This window comes from Rhinolophus sinicus, linkage group LG04 (assembly GCF_036562045.2).
Source record: "Rhinolophus sinicus isolate RSC01 linkage group LG04, ASM3656204v1, whole genome shotgun sequence".
NCBI lineage: Eukaryota > Metazoa > Chordata > Mammalia > Chiroptera > Rhinolophidae > Rhinolophus > Rhinolophus sinicus.
Window position 1 is genome coordinate 130,744,086 of NC_133754.1, and position 13,218 is coordinate 130,757,303.

The following is a 13,218-nucleotide window of genomic DNA, read 5'->3' on the forward strand; positions in this document are numbered from 1 at the left end:
TCTTTCTGGAAGGGGAGGTTGTGTCTGTGTGGGGACAGGGGGTGTATGAGAAATCTCTGTTCTTCCACTCAGTTTTGCTATGAACCTACAGTGACTCTAAGAAAGGAAAGCTTATTTATTAGCAGAAAGAAATGAAACTTCCAATGCCTGCCCCCCTCCCCACACCAGGCAATTAACTCAGAACCTCTGGGAGTCAGAGGTTTGTATTAGTGTCTATTTAAAGTTCCCCAGGTGAGTCTATTGTGCAGCCAGAGTTGAAAACTGCTGGTATTTGTCTCCTGTGTATGAGGAGTTGCCTCTGGCCCTCACGTGGCTAAGTTTGTCCTGCTTACAAACATTCTGGAGTCATTGCCATGGTGATTCCTCAGCTTCAGCCTCCCTTGGATTATAATAATGTATTGTTATATATAGTATTATAGATAATAAAAAATCCATTGTCCCAGTAAGTGACCAGATGTATACCTAACATAGCATACAACCACCCATCTCACTCCTGAGTCTTTGTTCCCGAGCCCTTAATAGATGACTGTGTGTGTGTGTGTGTGTGTGTGTGTGTGCGCGCGCGCGCACACCTGCTAAGGATTAGGTTAGAGTTGCCAACCGCACCACCGTGGGTTTGATTTCTGGCCCCAGATTAGGCTCTGAATCTTAGGTCAGTCTATAGCTCTTGTCTCCTCTCCTGCCATCATCTTTCATCAAGTCTATATCCACGTCTGTTCCTAGAGATCAAGAACAGTGTTTCTTCCCTGCCCATGGGAGTCCTGGGTATGCTGCTTCCTCCACTGTCAGCCTGGAAAGTGTTTATTCCAGCCTTAACTTTCATAAAAATGTCCAGGGAGGTCTGTCCTATAAGCACCCACAACCTCTAAGTACATCCTCCATCCATATACATCCGGCTCCTAGGCACGGGCGAGCATATTTAAGTTCCACTTCGCTTTACTAGACTGCAAGGCCCTCTGAAGGCAGAAGACACACCTATCATGTACATCACCTACTACTGTGCCTGGCAGACCTAACTAGATATTTAAATATTGTAAATGAATACATTAGTCTTCCCTTCCTGAGGTTCTGAAATATGTTTGTAAAATTAGCACCAGCTACTGCTATCATTATAATGGAACTGGGCTGTGTTTTGTTTTAGTTTTTTTGTTGGTTTTTCTTCCCCAATTTTTGGCAATAAGAGTTTCTACTAAGTTATTCCAGTGCTTCATGTCAAGTTGTGAGATAATTACACAAACTATTAAGTTACATAAATTATTTTGTGTTGTTAGCACCTCATTCTAAACAATTGAAAAGTACACCTGAGGGCCATAATACATTTTATTAAGCACATCATTTAATTTGGGAATAAATTATAAGTGACTCCCCCAATAGAAAAAGAGATTCTTTACTTAAGGCAGTAGATGGTACCTGCTCCTAAGTCCCAACTTTACCATTACTTAGCTCTCTGACCACCTCCAATTGTTTACTGATGTAAACTACTTTGTGGGGTTTATTATTATGTATTTCTATAAATAAGATTTAGGTGGCAGTGACAGGGCACATGACAAGCATTATGATTATTATTCTCATTGACATTTTCTTCTCCATAAAAAAAATAATGTTTAAATCATAATTGTCCCTACAATTCAAAGATGAAATCTGTCATCAATCTACATTGTATTTGGAAAAGTCTTCAATTTGCTAGATCAGCCAATGGTCTTAAAATACAGTCTCTCATTCCTAAGAACACATTGTTTAAAAGTGAATTGGCCACCATAGCTGAGAAACTATTTTGATTATGTGAGGAAAGCTTTAATAAAGCAAATTGTGTGTGTTTATCATCTATGTCAATCACCTAATATCCAAAGAGAACCATTATGTTCCACAGATGTTTTAGGAGAAATGGATGGTCTTAGGTCAGCTTAACCACAGTTCTCTACAATTTACTCCAGCATCCGAATTCTCAGAGAATTTTGTAATTCCTGCCTCAGCAGTAAAAAAGAAAGATCAGGTCAGCTCTACTTGATATAGAAAAACCAGACTTCGATTAAGATACTGGCATATTTAATCTGTTGAAGATTGTTTTGATGCCCTCTAACTAGAAGATTAATATTTTGGAATAGGAATGATGCAGCCCGACAGACCAGATGTTTGTCTCTGTCTATTTGCGTCTGTGATTGTTTAAATGCAACCTAAGAAAAGGTCTAATAAATACTTGCTGTGGTGATGAAAGTTCCTGCAGTTCCTCCAGGGGTGCATTATTCCATTTGAATTTCAGCTTGATGTCAAGATGCTGGTAGAGAGTCCAATTTGCCATTTTATAAAACATTCTCTGTGTGCCTAATTTGGTATACATTTAAATGTATATATGTACACACATAAATGTTTGTGCTTGTTACCTAAGGTATTTCAAGTAAGCTTTAAAACATTGGAACCATCTGATTTGTATTTTTCAACAAGAACTAACATTTGTATTTATTTATGGAAACATTTTTGGCATAAGACTGTCTATTAAATTATAATAAGACGCTTTCTCTATTACCCTGGGGAATCTGGCAATCAGCCTACCTCCTACCCTGCTCAGTCTTCCCCACCTACCCTTGCCTTCCCCTACCCCCAGTATGCATAACTTAAAGCTGTAGTCTTGCCTGGATCTGGGATTGGGGATAAACGGAAAGTTGAATAAGGCCTCTGTGTTAACATGACTGATCTCCCTGATCTCCCAGGTTCCGGAGGAATCTACAGATTGACTATTTGTCATTTGAGTAGATCTATTTTTATTTCCTGTAAAATGGACACAAATATATTTTATATTTCTATTGTATAACTTAAAATGTCATAACAGCCAAGAAAGTAATTGAGTACAATTATTCATATGCCTTAAGACTTGGAGTGCCACGCTTCTGTCAATCTTTAAATTTTATGATCTAAACTCGATCAATTACTGGTCTTCCAAATAAACACTATGGCTTAAAAATTATAATGATCATTAATTACTACCACTGAAACTATAACAATAATATGATATAGTAATGGTAAATGCTTATTATCTTTCCAGCAATACCATGATTTAGGTGTATGCACTCTGTACATCCATAATTTCCTTAATTGTTAGATTCTAATAAGGCAGTATTATTATGATGCCCATTTCACAGATGGCAAATCTTGGAATTCATATGATTAAAGTTAACTTGTCCAAGATCACACAATTAGAAAGTGGCAAAACAGGACATTTCTATGAACTGTCATATATTTCAGTAGAACTATTAATAATTCAACCATTTAAAATTTAGTAAAGATGAATAACAAATTCCCAATAACCCAACAATTTGGCTTCTAGGTAAACATAATAAATAAGAAAATACATCCAAGAATGTTAATTGTAGCATTTCTTATAATAGTAAAATTCAGAAACTGTTCAACTCTTTAATATTACAAGCCACGATAAAGAAATTTAATCTCAAAAGGAGCGATTTGACATAACTCTCAAAATACATATGTTTAATTTAAAAAAACAAGTTACAGAATGAAATATATGTGAATAAATGAAAACAGAGCCTGGATGTGCTCTAAACTCATGATGGGTTGCTTTGAGGGCAGGACAAGAGTTTTCTCTACAGAGGAGATAAAAAAATTCATCCTTGTAATGTTGAATCATTTAGGTATATAAAAATTAACTAAAGCAAAAATTACAAAAATATCATTTGTTAATTCTGGGTATAGAAGTACTATATCTTTCTCTTTTAAAAGAAGGAGAAATTTGTATTCTATGGATTTCTTATTTTGAAATTTTATTTTATTTTGCAATAGGCTGTGCTACTTCTGATGAGAGAGGTTAGCATTTTGTTTTTTATCAATGAATTTAAGTTAATTTTATTGAAACTTAGTAACTAAACCTAGAGATATCTGGAGAAGTAGGCAAAAACTCATCAGCTTAGAAATTAATACTAAGAATTTTATTCTAGTTTTTGGAAGTTCAATACAATAAGAAAATGAAATATTCTAACCATTTTAGGATATATTTTTATATCTATAGTGATACAGTTTTTTCCTGTGTCCTTGTTAATAAAACAATAATAATGTATACTGAATTATGACCAAAAATTGTGCTAATTATTTTACATGCAGTTTATCATTTATTTCTCATAATGTCCTATAAAAAGGGACTTTCCTCTCAGTCTAAAAGATGAGGGAATTATTTTTCCCATCTGTTAAATGAAGATACTAACAGCTAGTTTATAGATTTGTTGTAAAGATTGATTTGACATATATATATATATATATATATATATATATATATATATATATATAAAATGGGACTTACACATAAGCTAATATGTATATGTAATGTGTAAGTCCCATTTTATTTATATATAAATGGGACTTACATATAAGCTAATATTATTGATTTGAAAGCAAGGAGAATAAGGCTTAGAATGGTAAAATAACTAGCCTGAAGGCACAGAGCTAGTGAGAACTGGCGTTAGGAGGAATCAGGAGGACTCAGTAATCACGCTTAGCCACTCTGTTAGGAAGATCACAGTTTACCTGTTTGCTCTCTTAAGGCTTAACAACGAAATAACAGTTTTCATGTATTAGATTCACTAAGTTCCAATTATTTTATCAAAAAATACACAGAGTCTGTGAGATTGAGAAAAGTAAGGTGTTGGAAAGAATATAAATAAATTGGCATGATTTCTTGGGTGGGAAATTTAGCAATATCTATCAAAATTGAAAATTCACGTATCTTTTGACCCAGTGACTTCCCTTCAAATTTTCTGCTGTTATTGTATAGACAAATGCATACGGATCCTCACTGCATCATTTTCATTGCAAAAATACTGGAAACAACATCAGTGATCGTCAGTGAAGGATTGCTTTTAAAATATGATATATTTATTAAACAAAATACTTTTTAACCCTTAAAAAGAATAAGACCTGTGATACTGATATGGAATTATCTCTATTATATTTCACTAACTTAAAAAGGCAAGATGAAAAAGAGACTATATAGCATGCTAGCATATATGTAAAAACAATCATAAATATGTATACTTTGATATGCGTATCTTTTATCTGTCTCTAGAAATATACATATAGGAAACTACCGTGTTTCCCCCAAAATAAGATCTAGCTGGACCATCAGCTCTAATGTGTCTTTTGGAGCAAAAATTAATATAATATAATATATTAATTTTAATATAATTTATTAATATAAGACCGGGTCTTATTTTAATATAATAAAAGACCGGGTCTAATATAATATAATATAATGTAATTAATATAATATAATACAATATAATATAATACCAGGTATAATATAATATAATACCAGGTCTTATATCAATTTTTGCTCCAAAAGACGCATTAGAGCTGATGGTCCAGCTAGATCTTATTTTCGGTGAACATGGTAAGGACAGAAGATTCATCTGAGGTGAAGAACTACATGAGTAGGAACAATGGGTTGGAGGAAACTGCACTTTTTTAAAAAAATATATTTTAATTGCACTTTTAATTCTACCCTTTTTGCCACTTTCAATTTTTACAATGTGCATGCATCACTTTTGTAAAAAAATTAAAAACTGAAAAAAACAAGAAACAAAATGCCCCCACGAAAATTGATCATACATAGCATCACCTATTTAAATGCTACATGGTAATACTCTATATCTAAAGTGAGCATTACTGTATTATTTCCTTTCGCAAAGTAAGATACAGACTGGGAAAACTTTGGCAAGGAATCAAGTTTGTCTAGAAGGAGGTTGGGGGAAGCTGGAGCTGGGGTGACAGAGGAAGGAGGAGAAAAGGGGAACATAGCTTTACCTGTGTAAGAGAAGATATGAATGGGGAAAACAGTGAACTCTCCCAGAAGTTCAACCTCAACCTCAGCCCAGAGTCTAGATGCCTAAAAAATGGCAACACAGATGACAACATTGGAACTTGCAACTGGAGAGGCAGCAGGCATGGAAATAGCATCTGGGTAAAAGTGAATGGAGTGGAGGTATCCTCATGGAGAGCTGCCTCACATAGCTTGAAGCAGGTCTTTGCATTTGAATTTCCAGATGGTTTCGATAAAAGTACAAGACATACTTGATAAACCTATAGCTGGGAGCTCAGAAAACAGATTGCTTGAAACTGGACACCAAACAGCCTTATTTGCAGCATCTGACAACATGGAGAACAAAATAAAAGGTCAAGGAAAATATTGTCAGCATCCCGTCACCCTCGAGTGTCCCTTTTTAAGGGAAAGTATAGTAATGGGGGTGCGGTGGCACGGTGGAGCTGATGTGTGGGACCCCCAATTGTGTGGGCCCAGCCATGCAGGTGTACTTGGTACTATTGACACTATGGCTTAGAGAAACAATGGTTTCTGTAATGGAATCATATTTTCTAACATAAAACATGCAAAATTGATTGTGATCTTTTTCTTACTGTTTTTAAATTTGCCATCACATGAAAAAAATAAAAACATTATTGAGTAGAGGTCAAGGAAATCACAGCTTAGTTTGGAAGTTATAGAAAGAACAATGATAAATAATTATGATAGGAGAGTAAGGAATTTGGCTGTTTCTAGATAGTAGGAGTTAAATGTGCTGTTCACAGCAACACTAGAATATGCAATGCAATATGTTCTGCGTGTGTGTGAATGTATTCTACAGAAACCTGACTTTTTGATAAATCCTACAAACATTTCATTTTGCCATTATGAGAAAAAGCCAATTGCAAAAGCATATGAGAGAGAGAGAGAGAGAGAGAGAACGAGAGAGAGAGACAGAGACAGAGAGAGACACACACAGAGAGAGAGACAGAGAGAGAGCGAGAGAGAGCGAGAGAGCGAGAGAGCGAGAGAGAGCGAGAGAGAGAGAGAGAGAGAGAGAGAGAGAGACGAAAAGCAACTGAATAAGGCTTATTCTTGTGGGGGGAGAAGTTTGTAAAAAAAAAAAAAGCTTACGTAAATAAACAACTTTAAATTTAAGAACAAAACTTTAACTTCTCTGAAAACTTAAAATATTTGCTGATAAAATACATGTCAGTTGACTTTTCTTTCTTTTCCTTACAAATAATCTAGTTGTTAGTCATTTTCCATCCTTTACACTTTTGCTAAATGCAGTTCCTCAGTTTCACTTTATTGTTGCTTGGGAATTTTCTTGATTTATTTTACTTCTCAAAAGAAATTACAAAAACTTCCCAAGAATTGTCCCAGATCCTAACTTATTGAACCATCTGCCAAATTAATTTTACTTATCAAGCTCCTTTGTTTATTCTTTTAAGATGCTATGCTGAGAGTCTATCAGATTTATTATTATTCTCAAAGAAACACAGATTGAATTTTCACAGATGTTCAGATGTTTTAATTTCCAGAGTTTGCAATTCCCACTTGATTTTAATGAGTTCATTCAGTAATGCTGGCTTTTACTAGACACTATGTGTTCTCACGCTTGGTTTTTCAGCTCTAAACCACAAAACAGTACTAGAAAGGAGAGGCAGTGAGGCAACTTTACTGTGGGAATGGAATTCTCACATGCATTCAGATGTGGGAACATTCTTAGTTGGGGAGTGGGAAGTGAGATGGGATGATAAATAAGAAAACACCTCAAACAGTAAACTCTCCACTATGGAATTTAGCAACTTGCCTCTCATCAAACAAATGCTAAATCTTCTTTAATGTCTGTAGCTATCTTTAATTAGAAATAATAACATTCTGTCTTTACTAGGTATTTGCCTGACAGAATTTTAAATGAAAATGTAAAGTTTAATATCTACAGATTCTTTTTTTTTTTTTTTTACTAAGTCAGATCTAATCAAATAAAATCTAATTTAAAAGCCTTCTGTTTTCAATGCCATACTCTTCAGGGATAGAATTAATAGTGTTTGCTTCCATATGTCAATGACTCAGCAATTATATCGGTTATTATTCTAACGTTTCAAGTGCTTGACACCAAAATATATAATCATTCATATAAATACTAAATAAAATGTTTCTTATCCTAGGGGATATTGTGCTCAGGATTCTGCTGTGATGGAATCATTTCATGGGAACCAACATGAAAATCCGTGCTTAATATAATATGATATAGCATGGTATAACAGGTGTAAAATATTGGAATTACCAATTGCTATAAGTTGATGTTCTAGGTTTTATGAGCTAATGTACATTATAATTAACTAGGTAAGATTTTTATCGTGTAGGGTTTCAAGCTGTTTTCAGGTTTAAATCCAAAATTGATAGAGTTAGAATAAGAAAACAATTGAAGGAACAGAGTAATATTTTTCAGGATAAAAGAAAAAGTAGGAAGCCATTCCAACCATTTCATACTTTCTTAACTCTGGCTCAGACGTAATTGCTAGACGTTATTTTGTGGTCTGCTTTATTGCTTGCTTTTTGCTCTTTTACTCCCCTTACCCCAACTCTGCCTAGTGAAAAAATGGTACCTTGAAATGTTGGATAAGCCACTTGCTTCTGAACTCCAAACTGTTGGAAACAATACAATTAAAAGGGGGGGGGGGGCTTTGGGTGATAAAGGGCTACTAAAATTTCCAGTTATTCAAAGCAATTCATGATTAAGCAAAATAACAGTTTAACAGTGTTACTTATCCCATCTAAGTCTATTGTTTTAGATGGCCACATCTATATATACGTCAAAGTACAGAGGATAAAATGAACAACGCTTCCTGATAAAACTCAGAAAATCATCGCAAAGGATACCTCCTGAACATAATGTAGAATGCCTATCTTACATCAATTGCCAAAATCATAATTATAATGAAAGCCAAGAGGCATTCTCAATAATATGAGAAAACTGACAAGGATATGTGCTATCCCGGTGTGCTGTTTGCTCTCAGTTAAAATCCTGGCAGGAAACAGATGACACGCTCAAGCTGGGTAACAGGGTTAAAGAAACACCAAAGGATTCAGCAGCATCCTAAATTAGCATCAGCAGGGAAATGTGACCACTTACAAGGTTGAAGGGACAGTGGAGGGACCCTTTACCAGAACTGGGAATGGGTAGCGATGTGGAGAGGACTCTTGACAGGAGCTGCAGCCTTTGGCAGGACACAGCCCAGGCAACAACTAAGCAGGGAGGACGTAGTGGAAATAAATATATTCCCCTCACTTTCCTCCTGCTTTGATTTCCTGCCAATGCCCTCATTGGCTGAATCTAACTGGAAGCCAGAAGGCAAGGAAGCCCTACTGAGGAGAGCCTTGTAAGTCTGTCTCCATGGGCACAGAGCAGGGTGCAGAGCTGGGAGGGGGCTCTGGAGGGGTGAAACAGAGATATTCAGCTCACCCAGCTGGCCTAAGTCGCTTGTGTAGTAAGGGGTGAATCCAGGTACAAATGAGAAATCTGGATTCAGAAACTGAGCTTTTAATTACCATATTTACTGCTTCTTCCTAATCTTGAAACTATATTTTAGATGATTCAGAGGGAAAAAGGATTCCAATCTCAGTGGCAGGAAAAGTCATAAAATGCCTAAGTACATAAAATGCTAAAATCTTAAAATATATAGGAATAACCTTAAAAATGCATGGGGCTATGTAAAGAAAATATTTACTGAAAGAATGCAAAATATTACTTGAATAAATGGCAAGGGAAAACATGCCTCTAAAATGGAGTATTTTAAATATGTCATTTCTTCCCAAATCAATTCTAGATTTAACCTAATCCTAATTAAATTCCTCAGGGTATTTTTTTAAATTTAAACTTACCTTAAAGCTGCTTTGAAATAAAATAGACAAAAAGTATAGCCAAGATTTTTTCCCACTAAAGATTATTGAAGAATGTACTTGCCCATTGAATTGGGAAACTTAGTAAAATAATATTTCAACTCTAAAACATACTTTTTTACCAATCAAATTAGCAGGATTTCCCCCCATTTTGTTTGAAACATCCAGGGCAGAGTAGTACATGGTGAAAAGATCATTCTCACAGTTGCTAGGAGGGTAAATTCGTGCAAACTTCATGAGGTGAAGCCTGATAATAGGGATAGAAATCTTAAATATGTTCATACCCTTTGGCCCAGTAATTCAATTTTTAGTAATTTATCCTTAGAAGGTAATTGCATTCCACAATTATCTATCTAGACAAGTGTTCATAGCTTTTTAAAGTAAACAACATAAATAGTCAACAATGTGGAATTTGTTGAATTATGGAAACATGAAGTGCTAGATGCCATGTAAACTCTAAGGGCATTTGTTTAAAATTATTGAATAGAATAAAAATACTAGAACACTAACACAGAATTTTAAAATATATGGAGGTTTAAAATATTTATATGGAATAATTTAGTAACATATTAATATTAATATGTTATCGTATTATAACAGAATTGTGTCATATGCTAATATATTAATAGCATTTAATTTTATATGGACTATGCATTTATACATGTAAATTATTATATGACTTGCTTCTAAAAATTGTCTCTTTTCTTAAGCATGCACAGGAAAATGAGGGAGGAGATGCACCAAAATGTTAACATATGGTTTTCCCTGGTGGTTAGCTATGAATAATGTTACATTTTCTTCTTTATATGTCTGTATTTCTCAGATTTTCTGTGATCAAGAATTACTTATATAATGAGAAGGGTGTGAGTGTGTGTGTATGTGTGTGTGTGTGTGTGATTTTAAAATATTTGATTTTTAAAGATTAAGTTAAATGGCTAAAATTAAAACTCACTCAAGCTAAAATATAGTGTAATTGTACACTGCTGATGTCCAATGCATATGTTTTTATAGAAGCAGGGAAGTAAACAAGATCCCAAAGTGAAGAAAAAAATTATGTTAGTGGGAGGAAAATTATGCAGATGACAAAATTTCAGCATTCTTCTAAATTAGGTCAGTTCTGTTAACTATCACCTAGATAATGGCAAAGTAATTTTACCAAACAAACTTTTGGAAATGTAGGACCACAAATCCCTATAATTATTTTACCGATAATTAATAAAATATTATTAATATTATCTGATTACTAAGGGTTTTGTAATGAGCAGCACTATTCTCCTAATATATGATCACTGGTATAAATTTAAAAATATATTTTCATTAAAGCATTTTAAATATATTTAAAAACATGTACTACTAGCATAGGAATTAACAAATAGAACAATGAAGTGGAATATTTAAGCATAAGGGAATATTGCAAACCAATCAGAAAACGATAGATTATTAAATAATGATGAATAGTTAATCTATTTTGAAAAATACAGTGTTAGACAATCACCAAACTTGATCTCATATGAATTAGAATTACATATCAAACAAATAAAATCATAAACCAGAAGAAACAATGTAAACATATAATCTTAAGAAAACAGAAGTATTGTCTTTCTTATGATAAAATAAATGGAAAATTATTAAGGAAACTATATTTAAGGAAATAATATTTAAAACTATGTTTTCTTGAACCATAGATAAAATCTCAAATGTAAAATTAGAAAAAGAAATCCATTTATAACAAATTTAATAAATAATGGTCTATTATACTTTATACATGAAGAATGCTTCAAAATTGTAAGAACTTTAATAATACAACAGAAATATGGGCAAATGGTATAAAATAAAAAATGCCAAACTTCATTAATAGTCAAACTGTAAACTAAGACAAACACAGGACACTATTTTTTTTCTTATCAAATAGTCAAAGTTAAAAATTATATAATATTAAATCTATTATGGCAGACACTAATTTCAAGAGAAAGCATAAATTAGAATTATATTTCTATAAAGAAATTTGGCAACCATATATAAAAATTATTCCTTGGCAATTAACCATAGGAAATTATTAAACATGCATTAAAAGCATAATATTTACCCAGCTTTGTTAACAGATTGAAAATTAGAAACAACCACAATATGCACAATAGTATAATGGCTAAATAAATGATATTTCCACATGAAGGATAATTATATAGACATAAAATTGGGATTCCAAGAAATTTTAATGAGAACAGCCTTCATATGACATTAAGTTAAAATTCAGGATACAGAATATGTCTACAGCAGAAGTGATCCCATTTTTGCACATGTGTGTACATGTGACTGAAAAAATTAGAGCTAATAGTTCTTGCACACTTGCTTTACAAAGGTCTATAAATTAAGTTCACAAACTCATCCTAGAAAATGTGCTACATACCTCATTGCTGAATATCACTATGGTCACCTTCGAAGTACTCCGCTTGGGAAGCTATGCACCGATGCCAGCACTTAGTCCATCCTTCAAATAAATTTTGGAACTCTTTCTGGAATGCCATCAGAGCTGTTGTCATAGTACCCTTGATGTCCTAAATGTCATCCAGATATCTTCCTTTCAATATTTCCTTTATCTTTGGGTAAAGAAAGAAGTCATTGGGAGCCAGATCAGGTGAGTAGGGAGGGTGTTTCAATACAGTTATTTGTTTATTGGCTAAAAACTCCCTCACAGACAGTGCCATGTATTGTCGTGATGCAAGAGCCATGAATTGTTGGCAAAAAGTTCAAGTTGTTTTCATCTAATTTTTTCATGCAGCCTTTTCAGCACCTCCACATAGTAAACTTGGTTAACTTTTTTTGTCCAGTTGGTTAAAATTCATAATGAATAATCCCTCCTATATCAAAAAAGGTTAGCAACATAGTTTTGAGTCTTGATTTGGACTAAAGGAACATTTTTGTTCATGGAGAATTGGCTGACTTCCATTGTACACTTAGACACTTTGTTTCAGTGTGGTATTGGTACACTCATGTTTCATGACCAGTGATAACATGGCCCAAAATATCGTCTTGCCTCTCCAAAAGGTCTTGGCAAACTTCGACTCTCCTTTGCTTTTTTTCATCAGTGAGCTCCTTCCGGACCATTTTTGTAACACCTTTCTCATGCCAAGATTTTCAGTTAATATTTTCTTGTTTCTCTGTAGACGCTTACTTGGTCTGTTATGTTTCTCACTGTCAGCCGACGATTTTGACGAACAATTCAACGAATTTTTACAGTGTTTTTGTCAGTTCTGCTCTTTACTCGCCGTCTGGCCTCTCTTCATCAGTGGTGCGTTCTCTCCCCTCAGAAAAATGTTTAATCCATTTGTATGCTGCCGTTTTCCTCATGACATTATCCCCAAAAACTTGGACTAACATGTCCCTGATTTCACTTCCACTTTTGCCAAGTTTAACAAGAAATTTAATGTTAGTTCGTTGCTCTAATTCAAGCTCAGACATTCTTGCGACAGCACACAAAACATGCAACAACAATAATGAACACCACTCAG

At 34.0% G+C, this 13,218-nt stretch overlaps 1 long non-coding RNA gene across 1 annotated transcript in view; it reads right to left on the minus strand.

Moving 5' to 3' along the window:
* The window catches only part of LOC141571116 (uncharacterized), a 56,059-nt gene extending 43,310 nt beyond the window's left edge, over positions 1 to 12,749 (minus strand). Inside the window, exon 1 of the long non-coding RNA XR_012495712.1 lies at positions 12,117 to 12,749. This is a non-coding gene — a long non-coding RNA (uncharacterized LOC141571116). The remainder of the gene's footprint in view (positions 1 to 12,116) is intronic.
* Positions 12,750 to 13,218: the final 469 nt, after the last annotated feature.